The sequence below is a fragment of the Cavia porcellus genome, unplaced genomic scaffold, assembly GCF_034190915.1.
Source record: "Cavia porcellus strain 051 isolate PalLab524CR breed Dunkin Hartley unplaced genomic scaffold, mCavPor4.1 scaffold_7, whole genome shotgun sequence".
In the NCBI taxonomy this organism is placed as follows: Eukaryota; Metazoa; Chordata; class Mammalia; order Rodentia; family Caviidae; genus Cavia; species Cavia porcellus.
In genome coordinates this window covers 24293379-24318715 of record NW_026947490.1, presented here as the reverse complement: position 1 = coordinate 24318715, position 25337 = coordinate 24293379, and the positions used below count along the sequence as shown (strand labels likewise).

General features: G+C 47.3%; 1 long non-coding RNA gene across 1 annotated transcript; it reads left to right on the top strand.

Annotated features, from left to right (window-relative positions):
* The first annotated feature begins 1257 nt into the window (after positions 1 to 1257).
* Positions 1258 to 23922, top strand: LOC134476879 (uncharacterized). Its single transcript, XR_010048665.1, has 4 exons — positions 1258 to 1460; positions 19193 to 19276; positions 19471 to 19638; positions 20142 to 23922. It is a non-coding gene; the product is annotated as an uncharacterized LOC134476879 (long non-coding RNA).
* The last annotated feature ends 1415 nt before the right edge of the window (positions 23923 to 25337 follow it).

Below are 25337 nucleotides of genomic sequence, written 5' to 3'. Positions count from 1 at the left end.
GGCCACCCTGAGCTACTAACCATATAAGACTAATCAGTTCAGCTACATGGGAAGTAATATGCTCCAGCATCAAATGACACCCTAAAGTAAGCAAAAAGACACGCTCCAGATTGAGAAGAAATCTGCCACACATGTCACCAACGGAGGGCTTCACATCCACAATATGTAAAGAGCGCCTACAAATCAATGTAAATAACCAGTGAATAGGACAATGGGCAAGAAATGGAGGGCAGCCAGGGCAGGGTGCCAATCACATGGAGGGTGTGAGAGGTTGAATCTCTATGTCAATCATGCACCAGAGAGCTGTGATTGGCTACGGCATTAACTATCAGAGTGATCCTGCCCTTGCTAAAGCCTTGTTTTCCTACATGGTTGCAGCTAACAGGTAGCCAATGTCTGAAGAAAGATGGCCCTGGGAGAAAGTGAACACAGGCAGACATGAGACTGGGGAAGAAAAGGGAGGCGCAGCCCACAGGGAGAGCATGAGGCAGAATTGCGGTTGGCTCCTGGCCCAGCGCCTACCTGAGTCTTATCAGGGTTAACCCTGGCCACCCTCTACAAGTGATGTAACCCACACCTGGTTGACAGCTTTTTCAATTTTGAAATAGAAAAGTTGCTAAATTGCCCAGGGCTGGGTTCAGCCACCTGGAGTGCAGGATTCTAGGCTGACAGCGAGCGTTGGAACTGTCAGGTAGGGCACCTTGGTGTGGGGCTGTACAGAGGCGGCCAACTGTCTGCTTCCTGCAGCTACAAAGCAGCCACCCACCTCTGGGAGTACAGGCCGGGATCTCCGCAGGGACCTGGACACCTCTGCCTTCCATGCCCCACCTCCTGGACAGCAGGAAATCCGGTCGTCCTGGCCTTCAAAATGTCCACAAAGGCCACCCCCACTGCTAGTCCAGCTGCTGTCATCTACCACCTGGACTACTGCAGTCACCCTTCTGCCAACTGAAATGGCACATGTGGCAGTAGGGCATTTTACAGAAGTGAGATGCTGGCCAGGCATGGTGGTGCATGCCTGTGATCTCAGCACTTGGGAGGCTGAGGCAGGAGGATCTCTGTGGGTTCAAGGCTAGTTTAGGCTCCATAAGCAAGTTCAAGGCCAGCCCACAAGGCAAGACACTGTCTCAAAAGGGGGGGGGGGATGGGGATTTAGCTCAGCGGCATGAAAGCCTGCCTTGCAAGCAGGCAGTCGTGAGCTCGATCCTTAGTACCGATAAAAAGGAAAAAGACAAAAAAAAAAAAAAAAAAAAAAGGAGAGAGGAGCAAAAAAACTAAAAAAACAAGAATTCAAATCATGTGGCTCGCATTATATTTCTGGAAGCAATGCTGCTCTGTACGTTTTGCTGTTTTATTCAGGACCTGTCTCCTCACAACTACTAGGACATCAGCTCTGGAAGACTGGGCTTTTGTTTCATCTACCTCTAAGTCTCCAGTGCCCGCACGGTTCCTGGCTCATGGTAAGCCCTCGATAAATGTTTGCTGACTGAACGAATGTTCCGGATCTTCCTGGTGACCTCTCTCTGGCCTGAGCTTTCAAACATCCCCTCCTTGCACCCAGCTCCCACGACTTCTTCCTCCCCTCTCAGGGCCAGGACTCAGCCTGGGAGCCAGATTAGGCCCCGCAGAGGTGTTGGGAACAATCCTGGGGGCCTCCCGGAGGAGGCAGAGAAGCTGGTGGGAGGAGCCCCAGCTCAGTAAGGGGCTTCTAAACAGCGAGCTCTCCCTCCAGGAGGTGGGTCTGGCTGTTTCCATGGAGATGGCTGCCAGGCCCCGCCCCGGCACCTAGTGATGAAGAGGTTGCCACGACGACCCCACATCCTGGGGGTAGCGCAGTCTGTGCCAGCCAGATGCTCTTTGGGAAGCATTAGAGTGATGTGATATAAAAATAGCAGCGACGCTGAAGGCTTCGGAGCCCCATTGCTCCGCCCCGTCTCATCCACCCATCCCGGGATCCGAGCCGAGACCCCCACACCGGATGGGAGGCGCTGTCGCCCTCACTCACTTCTCCAGCCTAGCCGAGCGGCTGCTCCACATGGGGCTCGGCCCTACAGCGCCCCCGCCTGCCGCGTCGCCCTTGCCGCTCCCAGTCCCCTCTCCTCCAGCGTCTACTAGGGGACACCTTCTGTCCGACCCCAGGCAGCGGTGGCCGGGCTAACTGGCCACATATCAGGGTGCGAATCCTCCGCCCTGCCAAGGGTCCCTCGCTGATTTCAGGCAGCGGCCTCCTGGGGGCGCTTTATGTTGTTCTCCAATTTCATTGCAGAGCAAAGGCGCCCCTCGCACTTTGCCAGGCGGGCGCTTATGCCACTGAGCTAAATCCCCACCCCTCCTGTTTTATTTTAGCACAAAGCCGTGCATGGGGGCACACACCTGTGATGCCAGCGCCCAGGAGGCTGAGGCAGGCATCACCAGTTTGAGGCTAGCCTGGGATACGTAAAGACCCATCTCACTAAATCAATCAATAAACAAGAAAACTATACCTAACATAAAAGTTACCATTTTAGTTATTTTTCCCCTGTGGTGCTGTGCTGGAGATTGAGCCCAAGGTCCTGTTCACACTAAGCAAGTGTTCTAGCGCTGTGCTGCCTACCTACCCTTTTAAATAAACAGTTTTTAGGGATTAGGATTTTGTTCAACAGAGTAAGTGCCTGCCTGACAAGCCTAAGTCATGAGTTCCATTCCTGGTACCAAAAAAAATTTTTTTTCAAACTGGACATGGGTGGCTCACGCCTGTAATCCCAGCACTCGGGAGGCTGAAGCAGGAGGATCGTTGTGAGTTTGAGACCAGCCTGAGCTACAAAGTGAGCTCAAGTTCAGCTGAACTGCATAGAGAGACCCTGTCTCAAAAAAAAAAAAAAAAAATTTTTTTTTTTAAATTTCAAGACAGGTAAGACAGGTTCCTGCTAACTTATCCAGGCTGCCCTCCAACTTCCACTCCTCCTGCCTCAGCCTCTTAGTATCTTGGATTACAAGTGTTCACCACCATTATGCCAACTCACAATGACCATTTAAAATGTACTAGTACTGGGTGTGTTGGTGCCTGCCTATACTCCCAGCACCTGGAAGGCTGAGGCAGGAGGATCACTTGCAGGGTTCGAGACATTTTTGGTTTTGGGCTCATCAGCAGTTTCAAACTCATGTGTCACCAAGATTCAGCATCACAATTAGATAATCCATGCTGGGCCTGGCACATGGCCTAACAAGCCCTTGGCATCTGTGGTCCTTCCAGCGTTGTGTGAGCTCTTTCCACACTGCTAGAGATGGGGCTGCACCTCACGATGGCTGAATCAGAGTTCCCTGTGTGGTCACCCTAAATTCTAGCCATTCCTTTTGTGTTGTTTTGAGACAAGGTCTCACGGAGCCCAGGTTGGCCTCAGATTCACGGCCATCCTCCTGCGTCAGCCGGTCATGGCTGGAATTCTGGTGTGTGCCACCAGTCCTGGCCTCCATTTATTTGTTGACATGCACTTGAGTTATTTCTTATACTTTTTTTCCCCAGTACTAGAAATAGGACTCCGGGCCTTTGCACCAAGTTAGATACCCAGCCGCATTTAAAAAAGGTGTTTTTTTCTAAAATTTTGAAATCAGGTCTCACTAAATTCCCCAGGCTGTGCTTTAACTCCAGATTCTCCAGCCTGTTTCCCAGAGTGCTGGGATTACAGGTGTGTGTCGCCACACCTGGCTCCTTAAGTATTTAACTGTTTACTGTACTCTCTCTCTCAGACTCTTGTACCTCCTCCCTTCATGCCCTCTCTCACATTGGAGCTTTGCTTCCTACTTACTGCACCCAGAAAAGAGTTTAAAGAAAAAGTTTCTAGCTGGATGTGTAATGCCTACCCTTAATCCCAGTACTTTGGGAAGCTGAGGCAGGGGGATCACTGTGAGTTTGAGGCCAGTCTGTGCTGGATAAGGAGACGCTGTCTCAAAGGAAAAAAGCTTCCAGCTGTATACAGCTGCATAGCAAAGAACTCCCAAGCTTACTGTAGCATGAGTTGGCTTCTGCAGATCAGAGGTTCAAGCAAGCGGGTGCAGCTGGAAGAACCTGGGGCCCGGGAGGTTTGTCAACATACCTTTGATGTGACAAAAAGTCCAGAGAAATCACTTCCGGGGCAAGGGTCATTCTGGCCCTCTGGTTCTGAGGGCTCCAGGCCTGATCAGCAGCTAGAGTGAGGCAGAATCACGAAGGCAGATGTTATGAGGAGGCATGGCACTGTCATATTTAAGGACCCAGGTGAGGTAAAAGGAAAGGTGCTTTTGATTTTGATATGTCATTATATCAGGACCATGTTGAGGTAGAATTATTGCCACAGTAAGGTAGAATTCTGAAAAATAAGTGTGGGGTTAGGAGGAGTGAAGTTATGAGAGGTGATTACTCCCCCATCTGAAAGGGTAAAGGTTAAGACGGAAGGTAAGTAAGGCTTGTCTCTGGTATGCATGACTTTGGAGTCTTTAGGAAATACTGTTAAGAGTCCTGCTGTAAAAAGAATAAGAAATTAGAAACCAAATTAGATGACAAAACATGACAGCCTGAGAGTTGTGGCTTTGGGGCCTTGGTAAGGCAGAGATGAGTAGGCAACAGGATGGTTAGATCTAAGGCTGAAAGGGCACCACTTAGCCTGAGTGATGTGAAACCAGGATGGCAGTCTAACAACTTTGATCACTGTTGAGGTTGCCAAGAATATCAGGTATGGGTCACTTTAATCTGGTTGTAGTCCTTGGAATGATTTTCTGTAACAGAACTTTAGCAAGTATATCAGCAGTCTCCCTGGTTGTATGAAAGGCTTTTATGTATTCTGAAAAAATATAAACAAAGTGAGAAGACAAAATTTATCTGTCAGTCTTGACCAGGGTTGTCTGAGAAACTGGTGAATAAGAAAAGAAGCGGGTAGTTTATATCACTGAGGAGAGGTTTACTAGCGATAACAGGTGTGAGCTATTGAGGCCTCAGTATCTGGGTCAGCCTGTATAAACACAAGGGAATAAAAAGCATTTTTAAGATTTAGGACTGTAGAGTGAGTGGTGGAGGGAAGATTTGGTACCACTGGGTGGACTGGGAAGAAACAGTCTGGAACCTGCTCGAAATAGGCCCTGTTTGTAAATGGCATAGGTTGACCTTTAATACCCTCTAGAGATTGAGGACTTACTATAGCGGCCTGAAAATTCAGGAAGAACTCTGCATATATGGCTTTTATGTCCACAAATATAGAGAATGTCTTACCTGAGACTTTTAGTGGGACTTGGACTCTGAGACGGACACCCATAAAGGGGGGCTGTTGTTGGCCCCGAGCCCCGTAAGTCTTGAGCAGCAAGTTTAAGCATATCTGTCGGCAATGAATCTGGTAGTGTTGGCATTTCCTGTGAGGGCTGGAAGTTAGAATGGCTTACCCACTCTCTGGTGGCTAAGACAGTCCAGTAGCCCTGGGGTAAGATCCCAAAGGAATGCCAGGATGGGGCACTCTCTTGCCCGATGCTTTCTACTGCATTTGAAGCATGGTCCGTGGGGGGGGGGTGATCTGGCCCGTGGATCAATCCGTGGGGTATATACCTGGAGGGGGATGGGGATGAATAAAACAGGTTGGGAGACAAAGAGAGATGGAGACAAGTTGAAAAGTCCAATCAAGTCTCATTTAATCAGGAAGTGGTCTCATCCTTTATGGGCCAAGGGCGGGCTGCTAGGACAGGAAGAGGCTATGGGGTGGTTTCTGATGGGTCATTGTCACATCCAGGTATGTGACATAAGCAGGAGAGGATTATGGTTAATGTAGGCAGGCGCTTTATGTGCCCATAGGAGGGAGAGGTGAGGAGGCAGCACTGGGGCTGTCACGCCACTCCCTAGAGGGGGGCAGGCATCTCAACCTTGTGTCAGTTTACCTGTCTCAGAACTCCAAGTGTCACAAGTGTTATCTCTGTTGTTGAAAATATGAAAAGCCATATTAAGGTCTCTATGAGGTTTGAAGGTCAAGTTTTGCCTTTTTGATTGGGATCTGGACTACAGTAGAAGGTATCTGTAAAATTAAGTAAATATGCAGGAGTTAAATATAATCAACAGGGTATTTATAATTTTAGTAATGACTTCTTATAGGGACAGGTCCAGAGAATTTTAGGAACTGACATTTATGTCATATATATAAGTATCTCTTTATGTTATTAAAATGTTTAATGCTATCTGATATTTAGAGGATGGCCTGTTAATTTTTACCTTTTTATTTAGGAGAGAAATCAGCTATGGTGTTATTTAATATCAGTTGAATATAGTTAATTATGGCTTGGTGGAGGGCTGAGCCAGGGCAGGCAGACAGGCTGGAAAGGATTTAAGTTTGGCTTCCGCTGCAGTGTTGGTTTTGCTGTTTTGCATATATCATACCACCTTGGAAAAGAGCTAGTGGTTCCCAGCAAAAGGAACTTATAATTATTTTTTAATTTTAGTTGTCAAACAGGAGATTGGTGACAATACAGTATATTATAGGCAGTAAGCTTAACATAGAACATTACTGGTGGTTTATAGCAAAAGAAATTCATAAATACCTCTTAATTTTAGTTGTTAAATGTTTAGGAGATTACTGAAGGCTTTAATTGATAAACAAGGCTGGTAAAATCACCAGTTGGCCACTTTCCCATTTATCAGCCAAAGTCTTATCTATTGCCGGCTTATTTAACGTTGATTAAATGGTTTGTGAATGTAAAAAATAGCATCTCTGAGCCGAGCTAGCGAGCTACTGTTTATCTGTGTTTGTGGTCCAGCGCGAGGGAAGAGCACGTCCAGCGTGGGGGCGGGGTACTCAGAGTGAAGGCGGGGTGAGCACCAGGATGCAGCGCTGGGGGGCAGGCTGGGACTGCACCGGAAAGGTGCAAGGTAGGGGAGCGGTGGTGGCTCACGGGGGGGGGGGGGGGGGGGGGTTGGGGGTTGGGACGCAGCGTGAAGCTGGGGCTGCTCCCTGAGGCACAGATTAGGGCGTGGTGTTAGAGCTGACCCCGCAACCCGGAGTGGGGCATGAGAGCGGAGATACCACACCGAGTTGGGGCGTGGAGTGAAAGCTTAAAGCAGCAGTATCTCCCAACACTGTCTGGGCTGGAAAACGCTTGAGAGGTTAAAGCAGCCTGCACATATCTCTCAACACTGTTTGGGCTCATTTTTCCCATCTCGGCAGAGAATGGGTCAGCGCATGGTGGGAAAGGGGAAGCTGCGAGGAGACAAAGGGACGCTGGTGGGAGAGGACACACATTCTCAAAACAAAGGCTTAAAGATAGAGAGTTTTGTAAACTTGTCGTCAGTGTAATAAGCCATAGATAGGCTTTTTTTAACCTTTGGTCAGTGTAATAAGCCGTAGATTTTTTTTTGGGGGGGGGACAAGAAGTGGTCCCCAAGATAAAATCTGGTGTGGGGTCTGGCCCACAGAGTTAGAGCCAGATGAGGCAACAGCCCGTGGTCTACTAAGTGTACGTCATCACATTTTACTCTAGACTGATGGGTATTATATGGTTTCAAAGCTCGTAATAATTGGCCGTCACCAGTATATATGAGTGGATTTCATGTGAGTTTAGTAATAGCTCTACCCATGAGGACTTAAAAAGCTCTGAAGGATGTGAGAGCCTCTCAGTGTGGACACAGGCTGGCCCAGGAAAACTCTGCCTTGGGCTATCTAAGTATGTGACAGTGTCAAGCGAACCCCCAGAAAGGGGAGAAAACCCGCCTGGGGCCTGACCCAGCGGCAATCTCTGGGGGTTGCTCACCTGTGGTAAACTGGGTCGGTGTTGTTTGTGAGCCAGCACCAACAAGTTTACAGCTCCCGAGTGTAAAAGTGAGGAATTAATGCAGGATATAGTCTGGTCCTGGTCCTGAAAGGCAGGGGACTCAAACTGGGAAAGCCCCAGGGGTCTCTCGTCTGCCGTTCCCGGTTAGGGAACCATATGATAGAACTGTGGGGGACTGGTGGTGGCTGAAAAGATAAGAACTATGAAATATAAATGACCTTTATTTTGAGAATGCGGGGAGAGACACCCCTGATCCCCTGGGGTGTGGCATCTCCCCCCTGGGGTCGGTGATCTCTCCATGGAACACATGAAGTGGAGGCAAGTAGCCTAGGATAGGGGTGGAAAATAAGGGGGAATTAGTGATGCACAGGTAGCCCATTGGTATTCTTTTGGCGCCAAAGGTAAATTCCTAGGGGGCGGGGAAGATACAGTCACAGGTTAATTCCTAGGGGTGGGGGAGATGGAACTCCTTGGTTCAGCCTGAGGCTTTACCAGCTACAGTGTCCTGTCTGGGCCAAAACTCTTTCAGGGGGGACAAAGGAACAGCAGTCGAGATAGACACCAGGGTCCCCACAGGATCCTCCGGCCACTTTTGTGCGCTTCACTTCTGGTAATGCCACTCAGCCACCTATAGTTTATACAGCTGACAGAGGGGAGCCCTCATTATCCTCTCTTCCCTAACCCCATCAGCAGCCAATCTCTCAACAGGAGCCTCTGGGAGCTTTCTGTTTGTGTTTTTTGCTGTTATTTTTTGAACAGGGTATCACTATGTAGCCCAGGCTGGCCTTGAACTCACAGCAAGTGACCCTCCTTTCTCAGCCTCCCATGTGCTGGGATGACAGGTGTGTGCCATCACATCTGACTCCTGCGGCTCTTCTGTGTTCCAGCCATCACAGGTGGTTCAGAGACTGAGGGCTGGAGCAAGCCTAGCCCTCTCAGGGGTCTAGAGACACTCTGGCCCTTCCTGGTGACTCAGGCTCTTGGTGCTGGACGAGGCAGCTGTGGGCACCAGTGGAACTTCCTCACTGAGTGGTGGGTGGAGCCTGCACGATGTCCCAGACCCTGGGGGCTATGGAGGCATTCTAGCCTCAGCTAGGCACGTTCTGCCCATGTTCCACGGAGGGAACTCCCCCCATACACACACTCGGTGGAAGCAAGGTCAAAGCCAAGGTCGCACTGTAAGAAGTGCATGTGGATGGAGAGGACACTGGTTGTTGAGACTTCTGGAAAATGCACATTTCTGCCACTGATGAAATCTACCTGGTTTTGTTTTGTTCTGTTTTTGAGACAGGATCTCTCTGTGTACTTCAAACTGGCCTTGAACTCACTCACTGTGTATGTAGCTCAGGCTGACCTCTGATTTACAACAATCCTCTTGCCTCAGCCTCCCATTTGCTGGGATAAAAGGCATGTGCACCCTACCCGATTTATTTTTTGTTTAACTCACTAATTTATTTTTTGATACTGGGAATCAAATTTAGGACCTTGAGGGGCTGGAGATTTAGCTCAGCGGCATAAGCACCTGCCTTGCAAGCAGGCGGTCATGAGTTCGATCCCCGGTACCGGAAAAAAAAAAAAAAAAAAAATTTAGGACCTTGTGTTTGACAGGCAGGCACTTGTGTTGCCGGGCTACATCCCCGGCCCACATCCTACCTGATTGAAATATATTCCTTCAACTGGGTGTGGTGGCACATGCCTGTAATCCCAGCACTAGGGAGGCTGAGGCAGAAGTATTGTTGTGAGTTCAGAGACCAGCCGGGCTACAAAGTGAATTCAAGGCCAGCTCAAAATGCATAGCAAGACCGTGTTCCCTCCCCCCACAAAAAAAAAAAAAAAAAAAAAAAAAAAAAAAAAAAGAAAAGAAACGAAAAGAAAACAAAACCAAACCAAACAAATAAATCCACTCCTTCTTAAAATGTCCACTTCCTTTGAGCCCCAGAAACTCTGGGCCTTTTGCTTATTCAAGAACAACATCTCAGTCTTTTCCCCCTCTTCTTTTTCTTCTAGCATCTTCTAGAATTAAGACGTGTTATGAGCTGGGCATGGTGGCTCATGCCTGTTATCCCAGCACTCAGGAGGCTGAGGCAGGAGGATTGTACAAATTTGAGATCAGTGTGAGCTACCTAGTGAGACTCTGTCTCAAAAAGCAATCGATACAAAAATGTTCCATAGATGTATCACCTCCTGGATGTATGTAATCATTATGTACTGTTAGCTGGGTGGGAGTGCACACCTATAACCCCAGGACTCTGAAGGCTAAGCCAGGAGGATCACTGGAAATGTGCACTAATAAAAACAACATTTTATAAAAAAAAAGTTGAATCTTCTAGAACTCAGTTCTTACCAGCTCGGAAACCTGCAATTTGATGGAGAAAGCCAACTCCCAACTGCTACCTCTCTCCCACACTTGGTTTGTCTCCATGGAACTTCTCAGCCTCAGACTCTCTCCATCTTCCCTGTCTGTTTATCGTGCCCCTTGCCCTGGTACATCCACTCCACAAACACCGGGCTTCTGGCATTTCTCCTCTGCCACCACCTCTGAGCCTGAGGACAAAGTCAGGCAACACAGGAAGGGGTCGGGAAGTATTTTTTCCAGTAAAGCTGATGATGATAATTGCTACCAGATGCCAGCCAGGGGACTGAATGGGCAGTAGACACATGTGGTTTAATCATTTGCGCTGCTAGGCCTGGGGTCCCAGATGCTTGGGAAGCTGAGGCAGGAAGCTGACAAACTCCAAACCATTCCGCACAACTGAGTGAGATCCTATCTCAAAACCAAAACTAGGAGGCTGGGGATGTAGCTCAGTGTGAGGCCTTGGGGTCCAGCCCTAGTACTGAAGAAAAGAAACAAATAGAAAAACCCCAGCCATTTCCACCCAGTGTGAGGGGTGATTTATATTCATACTTTTATTTTATTTACTTATTTATTTTTAAAAGTTTGAGATTCGTATATGCTTACAATACATAATGAGCATATTTATCATGGAGTATTGCTACATAGTGCATCTTGATCCTTTTTACTCATGGTTTTGAAGTTACTTTTTTTTTTTTTTTTCTTTTTCCTTTTTATCGGTACCAGGGATCGAACTCACGACTGCCTGCATGCAGGGCAGGCACTTATGCTGCTGAGCTAAATCTCCAGCCCTGAACTTTGCTTTTAATTTACAGTGTTTTATTCAACACATGTTTATTGAAGACCTATGACACTCTGTCTGAGTGTGGGAGAGACACAAAAATCAATCCAGACAACCAGGTGCGGGGCCCATGTCTATAATCCTAACACTTGAGAGGCTGAGGCAGGAGGATCACTAAGTTTAAGGCTAGCCTGGGCTACATGGTGAGATCCTGTCTCAAAAAACCAAGCAACCAAACCAAACCAAACCAAACCACAGTAAACCAAACAGCAACAGCAACAGTAACAAACTGTGGCCTGTGTTCTCCCTCTTGCAGCAGACTTCTTTTCCTACATTTCCTTGACCCAAATTCGCTCTAGAGCCTGTTTCTTTTTCTACTTTTAATGAAACTTTGCTACTGTCAAAAAGACAAAAATGAAAACCTTCCCTGCAAAACCAGTGGGAACTAAGTTCAATCCTCTACTGGAAGTGACCTTCTAGTAAAGAGGGACAGCTGATAGATAAAATGACAAGGAGGTTTTAGCAGTACATAGTAGCAGCTCGGGAGGCCTGAAGAGTGTTACTGATAGACTGTAAAGTGGGGTAGCTGCAGTACTGGAGACAGCCTTGAGCGTTTTTTTGTTGCTATTGTTGTTTCGAGATAGGATCTCACTATGTAGCCCAGGCTGGCCTGGAACTCATGGAGATCCTTCTGCTTCAGCCTTTCAAAGGTTTGGATTATAGGTGTGTACCACCATGCCCCACCAGGCTTGAGGTTTTGGGTTTTACTTTTGTTCTTTTGAAATGAGGTTTTATTTTTTCATTTTTTTGATACCGGGGATCAAACTCATGACCTCATCTTTGCCAGGCAAGCGCTTGTGCCACTGAGCTAAAACCCCAGCCCCACTGAGATGAGGTCTTGCTATGTAGTCTGGCCTCAACTTTCAGAAATTCTCCTGCCTCCACCTCCTGAGTGCTAGAATGGCAGGTGTGTGTCACCATGCCCTTCTTCAGAGGTGATATTTTAGCAAAGTGCTGAAGGAGGTAAGAGAGTGAGCCATAGAATGACCTATGATAAGCAGGGAACAGCAGGTGCAAAGGCCCTGAAGTAGGAATGAGTCTGATGTATCCTAGGACTGGATGTGGGTGGGCAGGACTAAATAAGGTGAGAGGTCTAGAGACTTCTAGGCTTTGGGGGTTGTGGGGTAGCTCAGTGGCACAAGCTTGCCCAGCACATTTCAGGCTCTTGGGTTCAATCTTGTGCCCTGAAAAAACAAAAAAATTGGCCTTCACTTCCTCCTCTTGGATTCATTTTCATCTCAGTGTGTACTGGAGCCAGTTCTCAAGAGGGAATTGCTAAACATTTAGGAATTTCACAAGCCGGTGCTTAGTTATAACTAAAAATTCAGTTCTACAAACTTCAAAATAAATAATTTATATCTAAACAGCGTTAATGCAACACCAGATGCGCTGCTGTTTCCCCGCAGCGCTTGCTTTGGCAGCACATACAAAGTGCCCAAGTTCAGTGGCGATGCGATGGGGAAATAGTGCTTCCGTGAAAATATTCCCTTTCTCCATCAGTGGCGTGCTCATCAGCCCTTATCCTTATATTTCAGTGAGTTATTTTGCTCTCAGTTTCGATGGAAAAGACAACATAAAAATCCTTGCAATACTCTGTTTGATTGGAGAATGTTAATGTTTGTTGTTTATCACTGTAAAACCAAGGGCAATTTTACAACTTTTTTTTTCTTTTTTTTTGTATTTTTGCTTTTTATTGCTACCGGGGATCGAACTCACAGGACTGCCTGCTTGCAAGGCAGGCGCTATGCCGCTGAGCTAAATCCCCAGCCCCTTATAACTTTTTTGTAGGTAGCTGTTTCATGTAGGGCAATCTGTCCTTAAGTAGGAATAAATTACTCTTTTTAAAAAAATAATTCTAGATAGTTTTCCCTTTAAGTCAAGTGTCTTGTTGTTTAAATAAACTTCTTGTTTAAAAAAAAAAATCTACTACAGGGCCAGGGATATAGTTCATGGCACAGTACCTGCTTGGCAAGTACAGGGTCATGAGTTGGATCCCTTGTACCAAAAAAGAAATATTACTGTAAATGATACATTGCCATTAACCACCCTGGCTTCAAACACTCTCTTCCCATTGTTCTTGCTTTTTTTTGGGGGGGGGGGCTTGTTACTCCAGATAGGATTTGAGCTCACTATGTAGCCCAGGCTGGCCTCAAACTCACAAGGATCCTCCTGCCTCAGCCTCCCAAGTGCTGGGATTGCAAGTGTGCACCATCATGCCCACCTCATTATTATTATTATTATTTTCCAATACTAGGAATGGAACCCTTGGACTCTGCCCCTGAGTGACAACACTTCTCCTCCCTTGGGGCCCCCCTGTTTTCTTCAGGCAGCATGTGTCCCATTGCAGGGCCCTCTGTGACGTTGCTTCCAACCTTTGATTACAGCAAACAGTGCCCAGAGCCGGCCTGCTGTTGTGACATAAGCGATGCAGAACATTCCCAGGAGGCTGGACTGTACATTCCGCACTGCAGCAAATGTGCCAGAAAGCACAGGCCGCTCCCACGGCTCGGCTGTGTGGCTGGAACCTCAAGTCCCCGCTACTGCTGGACTTGGCCTTCCCACTCGGGCCTTGTCTTTTGTCTTCCTGGAGGAAGGTGACACCGTAACCTCACTGTGACCTCTTGTCAGCCCATACAACAGCCATATTGAGGTTCTGTCCCCTCAATGGCTGTGTCCCGCCACTCTCTGGGAAGGCTCCCTTCCTCAGGCCGTGTGTCAGTTTGTCACAGTCTTCAGCAGAGTCTGGAATTGACTGGCTCAGCAGGGTGAAAAGTCATCATCAATCCAGTTTCAGGCACAGCAGGCCTCAGGGGCTGGAGCAAGAGGGGCCCCAGCTGGGTCTCAGCCTGTTCCTTCAATCCAGTCCCCACCCGCCCCTCTGGCGGCCCTGGCGTGGGCATGTTGTGTTTATTTCACTGCAATCAAAACAGTAAGGCTGAAGATGCTTCAGAATGAAGTGAGAATGAAGTGAGACGGTAGGAAGCAGTGGCACATGCCTGGAGTCCTAGCCACTGCAGGGAGGCTGAGGTGGGAGGGTCCCTGAGTCCCAGAGCGCAAGGCCACCCTGGGCCACTTGGCATCTCAACCAAAGGGAAAAACATTGAGTGACTTCTCTGTTGTTCTGGGCAGCCCTGAGGCTGTAGGAAACATCCGGCCTTCAGCACTCCTTCATTAACTCCCTATAGGGTGTGTGTGCCTGTGTGTTTTTGCGTGTGTGTGTTTACTGGGATTTGAATCCATGGCTTTTGCACTAAGTTACATCCCCAGCTCTTTTTTTATTTTGACACAGGGTCTCACTAGATCACTAAATTGTTAAACTGGGCTCAAACTTGAGATCCTCCTGCCTCTGCCTCCCAGAATATTTGGGTTACAAACATACATCAGGGTGCTGTGGAGATGTGGGATCCAGTTTCCTTGTCTTTACCAAGATAGGATTGAGCCCACCAATTGTGTGATGTCCTCAAAATGATGTCTCTTTTGAGCCTGGGTCTCTTTTGAGCCTGAGGTGACAACCACCTTTTGCTTTCCCTTCCCTGAAATGCTGGAACTATTTCCCTAGACCCGGGCTGACTTTGCCCAGGGCCTGCTAATAGCCACTCAGCTAAAGTACAAATTCTAACACCTCTTGTGTGTCACTTGAGAAGGCTGAGGCAGGAAGATGGAAAGTTAGACCCGCCTGAGCACTGTGGTGACTTAGAGACCCTCTCTGAAAGTGAAAGATAAAAAGGGCTCCGTGGAGGAGCGCTTGCCTAGCCTGTGGGTGGCCCTGGGTTCAGTCCTGAGTTAAAAAAACAAAAGTCCAATCCCAGGCCCCAGTCTTGGCTTGGAAAGCCAGGCAGGTTTTGTTTTGTTTTGTTTTCATTTGTTTTTATTGATCCCCTAGGTCCAGTCAGCTCCTGGGAAGGAAATCCACTTCAGAGCTCCGATAGCCCCAGGCAATCGGTGGCAGCAATGTCCCCGGCTCAGAATGTCCTGGTTCTTCATGGCCAGCTGCTCTGGGTGGGGGTGGCACCCACATAGATGCTGTGAATAGGCTGAATGTCCACTAAGAACTGGCTGAGGACAGGGCAGTCTTCCCACTGTCCCCTCCAGTTCCACCGTAACCCACCTTTTTTTTTTTTTTTTTTGTAGCGGGATCAAACTAAGGACCTTGCGCTTGCCAGGCAGGCGCTGTGCCACTGAGCTAGATCCCCGGTCCTCATCACCTACCCTTTAGGGCTGCTTTCTCTCCCAGCTTCCAACCAGGCCCCCCTGTGCCTCAGGACTGACCCCTTCCCCAAGGTCAGCTGAGAAGTGGGCATCCCTCTCCCCCCTGCCAGGATCCTGCCCTGCCTGCCTCAGACGCATCAGATGTCTTTATATCCAGGTCACCAAGGCCAGGGACACCGGTGGGGTTCCCAGGTGGGCCTGGAGTGATGGCCATGCTGCTCCTCTGGGGAACTGCTCCCTGCCCAACCCCCATGCTGGGTTAGCGGGGAGGCCAGCAAGGCTGTAGGATACCTCAGCTCTTCCAGGTGCAAAAACCTGAGCACAACACTGCCATAAGCCACCAGGGCAGGGTGAAGAGGGTGGAGGTGAGGCCTTCAGAGTGGTCAGACAAGCCAGCTTTTAAATAAATCATGCGGACTGGAAGAAGAACAGAGTGTGGCCGCTCCAGTTCCCAGGGCCAGAGGCAGAGGCCCCTGGGGCCCTGAGCTCCCTGTGCCTGAGGGTCCCTGCCGAGGCCACCTCTTTTCCTTCCAGCTTCTGAGTCAACTCACGTTTCTGGCCTTCTCACTGTGGGCCAGCTCTCTCGGCAGGGCCACGAAGGGTCCTGCGGGGCCACAGCAGACGTAGAGACAGCTCCCAGCCGGTCCAACGGAAGGGCCAGACCTGTCCTCAGACAGTGACTGAGACAGTGACTGGGCAGGATGGGCAGAGCTGGAGGGAGGCCTGGGGGCTGGGGAAAGGTCTGAGGGGACACTTGGGCTAGCCTGGGGATCTGGAGCACTCAGGGGAACCCCAGGGGAAACCTGAAGATGCGACAGGAGGACAGCACTGCTGCGGACACAGAAGCAGTGTGGTGGGTTGAGAAGGCTGGAGAGTGACAGCAAAACCAGTAGACCCTGTTCATCATGTGGCTTTGAACCAGAGACATGGGATATGCAGTGAGATGTGTGTTCCTTGCAGGCCAGTGTGTGCACACACACACATGTTTTGTCTGTTTTTGTTTTTTGAGACAGGGTCTTGCCATATAGCTAGCTAGGTTGGCCTCAAACTTGTGATAATCTCCCTGCCTCAGCCTCCCAGGCGCTGGAATTCCAGGTGTGTGCCACCGTGCCCAGCTCTAAGGCATACGATTTAAATGAAAATGTTACAAAACAATGATTAGTTCTACAATGCATTCCAGTGTTTAATATTCCATTTTATTTGATATGGGGAGCTGAACTCAATGCTTCCTGCTAAATTTAACTGTTTATTTTTTATTTTACCGGGGATCAAACTCACGATCTCACGCTTGCCAGGCAGGTGCTTATGCCACTGAGCAGAATCCCCAGCCCCTTAAATTTAACTGTTAGATGAGATTCACTAATTTATTTCATACTCTAGATTGAAATAAATAGGATTATTGGTTGACACCTGAGGTTTCAAAGTGTCAAAAAATGAAATACAACTTAGGACTGTTTTTCATTATGTAGTATTGAACCCAGGGAGTTCCAAGCCACAAAGCCAGGCCTATTTATTTATTTACTTATTGTCTTGTTCCTCTGCTTTTGTGACACTGGAGATAGAACCCAGGGCCTTCACATTGATCTATATCCCCAGCCCTTTTTATTTATTTTAAAATAGGGTCTCAATAGGTCACTAAATTCCCCAGAATTGGCTTGAACTTGGGATCCTCCTGCCTCAGCCTCCCAGAATGCTGGAATTATAGACATGCATACCAGCCTTTTTTTTTTGAACCCTTGACTTCATGCTTGCCAGGAAGCCACTGAGCTGCTGAGCTACATCCTTGGCCTTTGGCCTATTTTTAACTTTTCATATGGGGTCTCACTAAGTTGTCCTGGCTGGCCTGAAACATTCAGTTCTCTGGCCTCAGCCTCCTGAGTAGCTGATAGTACAGTCTTGTGCCATGTCACCCACCTCTAAGGAATTCAACTGGCTTCTTTTAGGGATTCTAGAATCAGGCAACATTGGATTCCATAAATAAAAGTGTTCACAGAGACCAAGGAGAAGAGATTGCTTCTAGAGATAGAAAAAGGCTGAAAAAGTCAGGCCTAGTGGCATACACCTGTCATCCCAGCACCAGGGAGGCTGCTGCAAGAGGCTTGCCTGGACCCTAAGGTTAGAGTTCGAGACCAGCCTGAACTACACAAACTACATACCAAGACCATATTTGGAAAAAAAAAAAAAAAAAAAAAACGAAAGAAAGAAGGAAAGGGCTGACCAAAGCACAAACAGAAAACAAAAGGCGCACTGATGATCCAAAGTTACTTTCCTTATAAACAAAACACAAAGTTACTTTCCTTGTAGGATGATCCCAGGAGGCCGGGGTAGATAAATAACCACTGCCCATCTCTCCCCAGCAAAACGGCCTGTTTGGGAAATTGGGCTTTTCCTCTTTCTCCTGATTTCTCTGGAGGCCAGAGAGTGACTTAGTCTCTGCATGGCAATAGGAAACTTCAGCAAGAGTGGCTCCACTGCTTTGCCTGTTGCTTATTTGCTTGTGATGCTAGGAGCTGAACCGCGCTAGGCAAATGCTCTTCTGCTCCCTACAAAGCCAGTACTTTTCATTTTTATTTTTGGTGGCACTGGGAATTGAACCTGGGGCCTTCCTGTTGAGCCACATCCCCACCCTTCTGTATTTTTTCATTTGGGACAGGATATTGCTGATTTCCTAAATTGCACAGGCTGGACTTCAATTTGTGATTCTCCTACTGCTTTGCAGTTGTGTACCATTGTGCCTGGCTTTTTATTCTTACTTTTTGTCTCGAGGTACTGGGGATTGATCCCAGGGCCTTTGCACTGAACTATGTTCCCAGGTCTTTTTATTTTATTTTTAAAGTTTTGAGACTGGATCTTGGGGCTGGGGATTTAGCTCAGCAGCATAAGTGCCTGCCTTGCAAGCGCGTGGTTGTAAGTTTGATCCCTGGTACCGGTTAAAAAAAAAAAGAGAGAGAGAGAGACTGGATCTTGCTAAATTGGCCAGACTGAAAAGCCAAAGCCAGGCATGGTGGTGCACACCTGTAATCCCAGCACTAGGGAGGCTAAGACAGGAGAACTGGTTTTTTTTTTTGTCTTTTTCGTTTTTATTGGTACCAGGAATCGAATTCACGACTGCCTGCTTTCAAGGCAGGCGCTTATGCCGCTGAGCTAAATCCCCAGCCCTGAGAATTGTTTTGAGTTTGAGACCGGCCTCGGCTAGAAAGTGAGCTCAAGGCTAGACTGAACTGCATAGCGAGACCCTGACTCAAAAAGACAAACATAAAATAAAATAAAATTGCCAGGCCAGGCTTTAACCTGCAATCCTCTTGCCTCAACCTCAGAGTGTTGGGGTCAAAGATATGCGCTGTGCTACTACTATACCCTCTCAAAGGCAGATGCTTTCTAAGAGCTGCAGATCAGCACCTTTCCTGTGCTGTGAGAAAATGAAAGTGTTCATAAGGAGCAAAATGTGTAAGAGGTACTGTGAGATAGGAAGAAAATGTTCAAATGGAACAAGGAAAGAGGGAGGGGATAGGAAAGAAAGCAAAAAAAGAGCTGCCGTTCACATTACCGTGTGCAGACAGAAGCCTGGACAAGCCCTAGACGGATGCGTGGGGTGAGCAAGAGATAAACCTTTGCCACAAGCCAGCTGAGAGTCCTTCACTGCTACAGCTCCTCGTCTGTCCTGACCAAAACAGCCAGAAAGGAAACTCAGAGTCAAGGAGAGGAGGAGGTGCTAAGCCAGACAGGGCCAGGGCTCCCCAGTGCGGGAAGGAAGGCGCGTCTCTCAGTGCTATGAATTCCAGTGAGCAATGGCTGTGGCCAGCGCCTTCATACAGGCACACAATGCGCTGGGTCACAGCCACCTGCTCTTAGTCCTGCCTTCCTCTCCTCTCTAGCAGAGTCCTGCCCACTGTCACATTTTGGGGGCTGGGGGTTTAGCTCAGTGGCATAACCACCTGCCTTGCAAGCAGGCGGTCATGAGTTTGATCCCCAGTACTGATATAAATGAAAAAGACCAAAAAAAAAAAAAAAAAAAAGCCATTTCATTTTTCTAGATTCTACAATGAGAGAAGCGAACACAGGAAACAGTCCAGGTTGGGCTCAAACTTTCAATCCTCCTGCTTCAGCCTCCCCACAAGGTAAGATTATACTTGGTTCCATTCTTTTTTCCTTTTTTCCCTTTCAGACTTACTTTCTAGTTGGTCTTAACCAGTCCCAGGATTTTTTTTTTTCTTCTTCCAGTACCAGGGATCGAACTCATGACCGCCTGCCGCTGAGCTAAATCCCCAGCCCCCGACCAGCCCCAGGATTTACACAGCTTCTTTTTGCCTAGAGTTCCCTGAGTGGGCTGGAATCAGGTATCCACTACTTACCCCTGTGGAAATCACCATCACCATACCTGGCAACCGAGAGGACATGGTGATGACAGAATCAGAGATCCTGTTCAGGACAAAGATCAACAGACTCCTGGCCCGCCAACCTGTTGCTCCTCCAAAGCCTGGTCTGTTTTTAATCTGGGGCAGTTAGGGACTTAGGGCGCTTTTTCTGTCTAGAGTGGTGGTGCAGCTCACTAATCCCTGCTTTGGAGTCTGAGGCAAGACTGCCACAAGTTCAAGGGCTGTTTGGGCTACATACTGAGTTTGAGGCCATCGTGGCTCAAAAAAAAAGAGGTTTTTCCAGTAACCTATGACTTGTCTTGGGCCTACAGATACCAAATACCCAGCGGGTAACAACGCAGACAATGTCTGGCCTTCGTCTTGTGAAATGCTGGGTAGTGCTGTTCTCAGCTCCCAGCTCTGCAGCTGGCTGTCGGTCACTTAGTAGGTGACTGTCTAAAACTGGGAAAACAAGAGTCACCAGCCCTAGATCTACCTGGCCTTCGAGACAGCCTTCAAGACTGCAGACCCCAGAAGGAGAGACTTGCAGGGATAGTCAGCTACACCAGGGGCATTCACTGCTTGAAACCTTCTTTCTGTAAATTCGGGTTTCTGTTTTGATTTCCAGTTTCACTACAGCTGGATCCCCCAGCAATGCAGCCCGGGCGTGAGGCCTTTTTGTAGATGTAAGGATCAAGATCTTGGGGTGAGGTGGTTGCTGATCACTCAGGTACCCTAAGATCATCGCAAGATTCCTGACGCAAGACGCAGGAGGCCATTTGACATAGAAGAGGAAGGAAGATGGTGATGCGACCAAAAAAAGCAAAAGGATTTGCAGGCCCTGTGCAGATGTGTTCTGTTCTGTTTCTGCTTTTTTTTTTTTGTCTTTTTCCTTTTTATTGGTACTGGGTATCAAACTCATGACTGCCTGCTTGCAAGGTAGGCGCTTATGCCGCTGAGCTAAATCCCCAGCCCCTGTTTCTGCTTTTTTAAAAAAATTTTTTAATCTTTTTGAGACAGGGTCTCACTATGCAGTTCAGGCTGACCTTGAGCTCACTTTGTAACCCCAGACTGCTCTCAAACTCCCAAAGATCCTCTTGTCTCAGCCTCCCAAATGCTGGGATTACAGGCATGCCCCACCACGTCTAGTTTGTTTCTGTTTTGAGAGAATGAAATAATACAGCTCATTCTGGTCTTGTAGACTCCAAGGTCTTCCTGCCTCAGCCTTCCAAGTAGCTGGGGGACAAGAATGAACACCAGGGCACCTGGCTTTAGTTTTTTAGCCTCTTTTGTTTTTGATATGGGAAATCAAACCCAGGACCTCATGCTGCCAGGCTGTATCCCCAGCTCAGCCATGTTTCTTGTCACTTTCCCTCTTGAATTTTCTACTCCACTCAAATCCAGCTGTGTGCTTCTTCACCAAGTATGCAAACCTTTCTCACTTGCAGGCCTTTGACCTCTGTCCCCTCCTTCTTTCCTTTCCTTCACTGTTAATTTGGCTCTGAGACAGGAGGATCATGGGGGCCTCAAGGCCACCCCTGCTACATAGGGAGACCTTGTCTTAAAAACAAACTAAATGAAACAAACAACAACAAAAAAAAAAAAACACCACAAAGAGGAACAGGGTCATTTCACACGTGGCAGTAGAAGGGCTTCTCTGTTCTGTGGGCCTTGGCTCCCCACTACTCAGCCCAGCCTCCTCCTGGCCCCTCTCACCCCTTCCCGGAACTCCAAGGCCATTTTCCCCAGTGGTGAAATTGGAACCGGGTACCAGGCAAAGCCCTGCAGGAGGGAAACTGTCGGAAACCCGCTGTGCTTGCCTGGGCTGCCAGGGGGCGCGGCGGCCCCAGCCAATCCTAAACTCAACCCAGGCTCCCCCCTGGCTGTGCTGCTCTGGCACTGCCCACCGTAGGCTCAAAGGAGGTGCTCGGTCCGGGTGGCTCCCTCCACACCCTGTCAGTCTGGGACCTTTAGTGAGGGTGGCGGTGAGCACCCTCAGAGCAGAATATGTCCACGTGGCCAAATGGCCAGGGATGCTTCTCCCTAGCCCTGGCTTGGATTCCTAGGACCACAGCCAGGAAGATGTATGCCCCAACACCTGGTGGCGTGACACCTGAGGCCCAGCTGTGTGCCATCCCCGGCCTCTGTTGCCCAGAGGTCTCAGATCTCAAGACTGTGGTGGGGTCAGAGGTAAGACGCCCAGCTGGAGGATTCATTCCACGTCTGCCTGTGGGAGCCGGCGCCCTGCAAGAGGTCTCTCACCACAGGATTCCTTTTTAAGGGTTTTTAAATTTATTTTATTAGGGGCTGGGGATTTAGCTCAGTGGCATAAGCACTTACCTTTCAAGCAGGCAGTTGTGAGTTCGGTCCCTGGTACCGGTAAAAATGAAAAAGACCAAAAAAAAAAAAAAAAAAAAAAAGAAGGCAAAACAAATGCAACCACACCCTAAATATAAACATCAGGGATTGGTAGTCTAAATACATATGGGTCACCTTGAGGAAGCCAGGAGTCGCCATCTCAACCCCTTACACAAAGAGGCACTACCCTTTTAAGCCACGCCCACTTGCTAAGTGACTCTCTTCCCCCATTTGTCCCCAATTTAATCAATTTTACTTGAATAGTTAATCTTAGTTGACCATAGTTCTGTCCCACCTCTTGCCTGTCTGCCTCTTGAGTTCCTCTGTTTTACCCACTTTGGACCCATCTCACCTCATGGTTTTGCTCTGTAGAAGTCCCTAGAAAAGACAGAGTCTTTGGCAACCTGCTCAGGACCCCCTCTGTCTCTCTTCAGACAGAAGCTTTCTATCTCTCAATACATATATTCTGCTCTTAACCTCCATTGTTCCTAAAATTCAGCCTTCGATTTTAGAAAACACGAAGTCATACCGGACATCGAGATCAGGAGTTTCATTCCTCTGTATCACTAGGATTACAAGCGTGCACCACCATACCTGGCCTTTATTTTAGGTTTTTTTTTTTGTTGTTGTTACGGGGATCAAACTCAGGACCTTGTGCTTGCCAGGCAGACGCTTATACGCTAAATCCCCAGCCCTTTGTTTCAGTTTTGAGCCAAGTTCTTGCCAAGTTGTCCAACCCATGTACGCAAGCAGCCCACTTGCTTCAGCTCTTCGTAGCCAGAGCTCCAAGAGGCTTTGTCTGTGAAAGTTCGTCCAGCGGGTCCCAAGTGGCACAGCCTTACCATCTACTTGGGAGGATCCAAATTTTGAAGCCAGCCGGGTAAATAAAATAAAGTAGTACAAGCACATGCCTGGTAAGTGCAAGGTCCTGAGTCTGTCTTTCTTTTTTTAAATCAGTACCAGGGATGAACTCACGACTGCCTGCCTACAAGGCAGGTGCTTATGCTGCTGAGTTAAATTCCCCAGCCCAAGGTCCTGTGTTTGATTCCCAGTAGCAAAATAAAATGCCTGAAGTTCTACCAAATATTAGGATGCACTTTATTTTACTTTAGTTTTGTACAATACACATTCTTTAATTTCTCCCTTCTTTGCATTTTAGTCTACTTTATTATCTGTATGAAGTTATACAAGTAGTCGTAAATAACTTAGAATTACCGCATTTGTATTAAACTCAAATGTTTCCTTTATTTATTTATTTTTCTTGTTTCTTTTTTGACACCAGGAATCGAACTCAGGGCCTTGCTCTTGCCAGGCAGGCGCTGTGCCACCGAGGTGCATTCCTGGCCCTGTTTCTGAGCATGTGGTTCACGGGATTGTAAAACTGTTTTACTTTTTACCTTTGTCAGCTTGTAATGAGAGGATTCCCTTTTACCCTTTGTAGCAGACAAAGAGCACTGATGTATATTAAACATGTTCTCGAAGGTATACAGAAAATTAAAAAAGCCAAGAGTGATGACACACCTTTGCTTGTAGTCGCTGCACTGGGGAGGCTGAGACAGGAGAATCTCTGTGAGTTCAATGTCAGCCTAGGCTACATTGCAAGACTGTCTCAAAAAACTAAAATAAAAATGTCAGGGATGTAGCTCAGCAGCACAGTGCCTGTCTGGCAAGTGTGAGATTGTGAATTCAATTCCCAGCACACATAAAAACCAAAATAAATAAATATATACATATATATCATTTTAAAAAAGGGCTGAAAATATAGTTCAGCATTCACTGGCAGAATCTGCCATCCTGGGCTTCTATTTCCTTCTATTTCCCTGTTCCATGGCTCAGTGAGCAAATCAGTGGGTCCAATCCCTAGTAGTGGGTGGTGGTCATTACAGCTTTATAGAACCTGGGCAGGGAAGGAGGGAGGGTTTTTTCTATCTTCAGTACTAAAGATAAGAACCTAGAGCCTCTCCTGTGCTAGGCAAGCAGTCTCCTTTTGAGCCCCAGCCTTGGCCTGGGGCTGAGACCTGGGGGCCTCGGTTAGAGCACGGTATACCCACCCCGCCCTGTGACCACCTCACCCCCTCTATGGAAGCATCCCCATTTCTTTGCATGGCATACTAGGCTCACTGAGTTCAGAGAGCTGAGTGATTTGCTCACTGAGCCATGGAACAGGGAAATAGAAGGAAACAGAAGCCCAGGATGGCAGATTCTGCCGGCCCCTGCGCTGAACTGCAAAACCTCAGCTTCCTTCCTCAGTGTGATTTCTCAGAATTCCTGCAAGGAGGTAATGAACTGAAAGGTGACATCATACCTGCCTTTGCCTTTTTTTTTTTTTTTTTTTTTTTTTTTTTTTTTTGAGACAGGGTCTTGCTATATAGTTTAGGCTGCCCCGAATTCACTATGTAGCTCAGGCTGGCCTCAAGCTTGCAGCAATTCTCCTGCCTCAGCCTCCCAAATGCTACAATTACAAACATGCACCACCACATATGACACACCTGCAGATGACAAGGTGCTGGCTTGCACCTTGCTTTTTTCTTCTGAGAAATAGACACACTTCAGCCTGCACTTTTTTTTTTTTTTGCATTTTAACCAATTTTTTTAAAGAGCAGTATTTATTGAAAGAAAGCTTCTGTCTGAGACAGAGACAGAAGGATTTTTAAACCAATTTTATTTTATATTTTTCCAAATCCATTTTATTCAAGGATGAAAAGAAAGAAGAAGAAGAAAAAAAGTACAATAAAATTTCAGAACGCGTCAATTAGGAGGCAACAATGATACATACAATATGCATTGTCATCCCCAAATCATTCTCCCAAGAGCACAAGACATCTGCATTCAAATATCCGAATAATGCTATCACAAACCTTTCTCTTCAATGAAATCAGAGAAATCAGCAGTATAACTATTTAACTATTTCTTTATATACATACACATATATTTTTTCTTTCAGTTTGTCACACTAATGAGACAATATGATGTTTACACATGTGTGTCTGATTTATTTCACTTATGAGTATGGTAACTAGTTGTATTCACTTACCTATAAAAGTGTCCAGTCTTTCCATCTTTATGGCTGAGTAGTACTCCATTGTATAAAAATACCACATCTTTTTATCCATTCCTCAGTTGATGGACAGTGTGTACTTCTTATCTGTTTTTTTTAAAAAATATATTTGCTGCTCAGTGGCCATGCACTGCCTAGTGCTTGGCCCCTGGAGCCAGGTTTTAAAAATATATTTTAAAAATATATATATATATTTGCTAACTTTACCAATCTATTCACATGACGCTATTGTACAAGCTTTGCACATTATTACAGAATATCTTTTTCTGAGCTGGATGAAAAAGCAGGTGTTGCTGACAAGCATTCCTGGAACAATTCTTACCCTTTTAGGTATAAAGATTAAAGAAAGGGCTGTTACAATTTACAGCTGAAAACACATGAAAACTTTTGAGTCATTCAGATACTGCC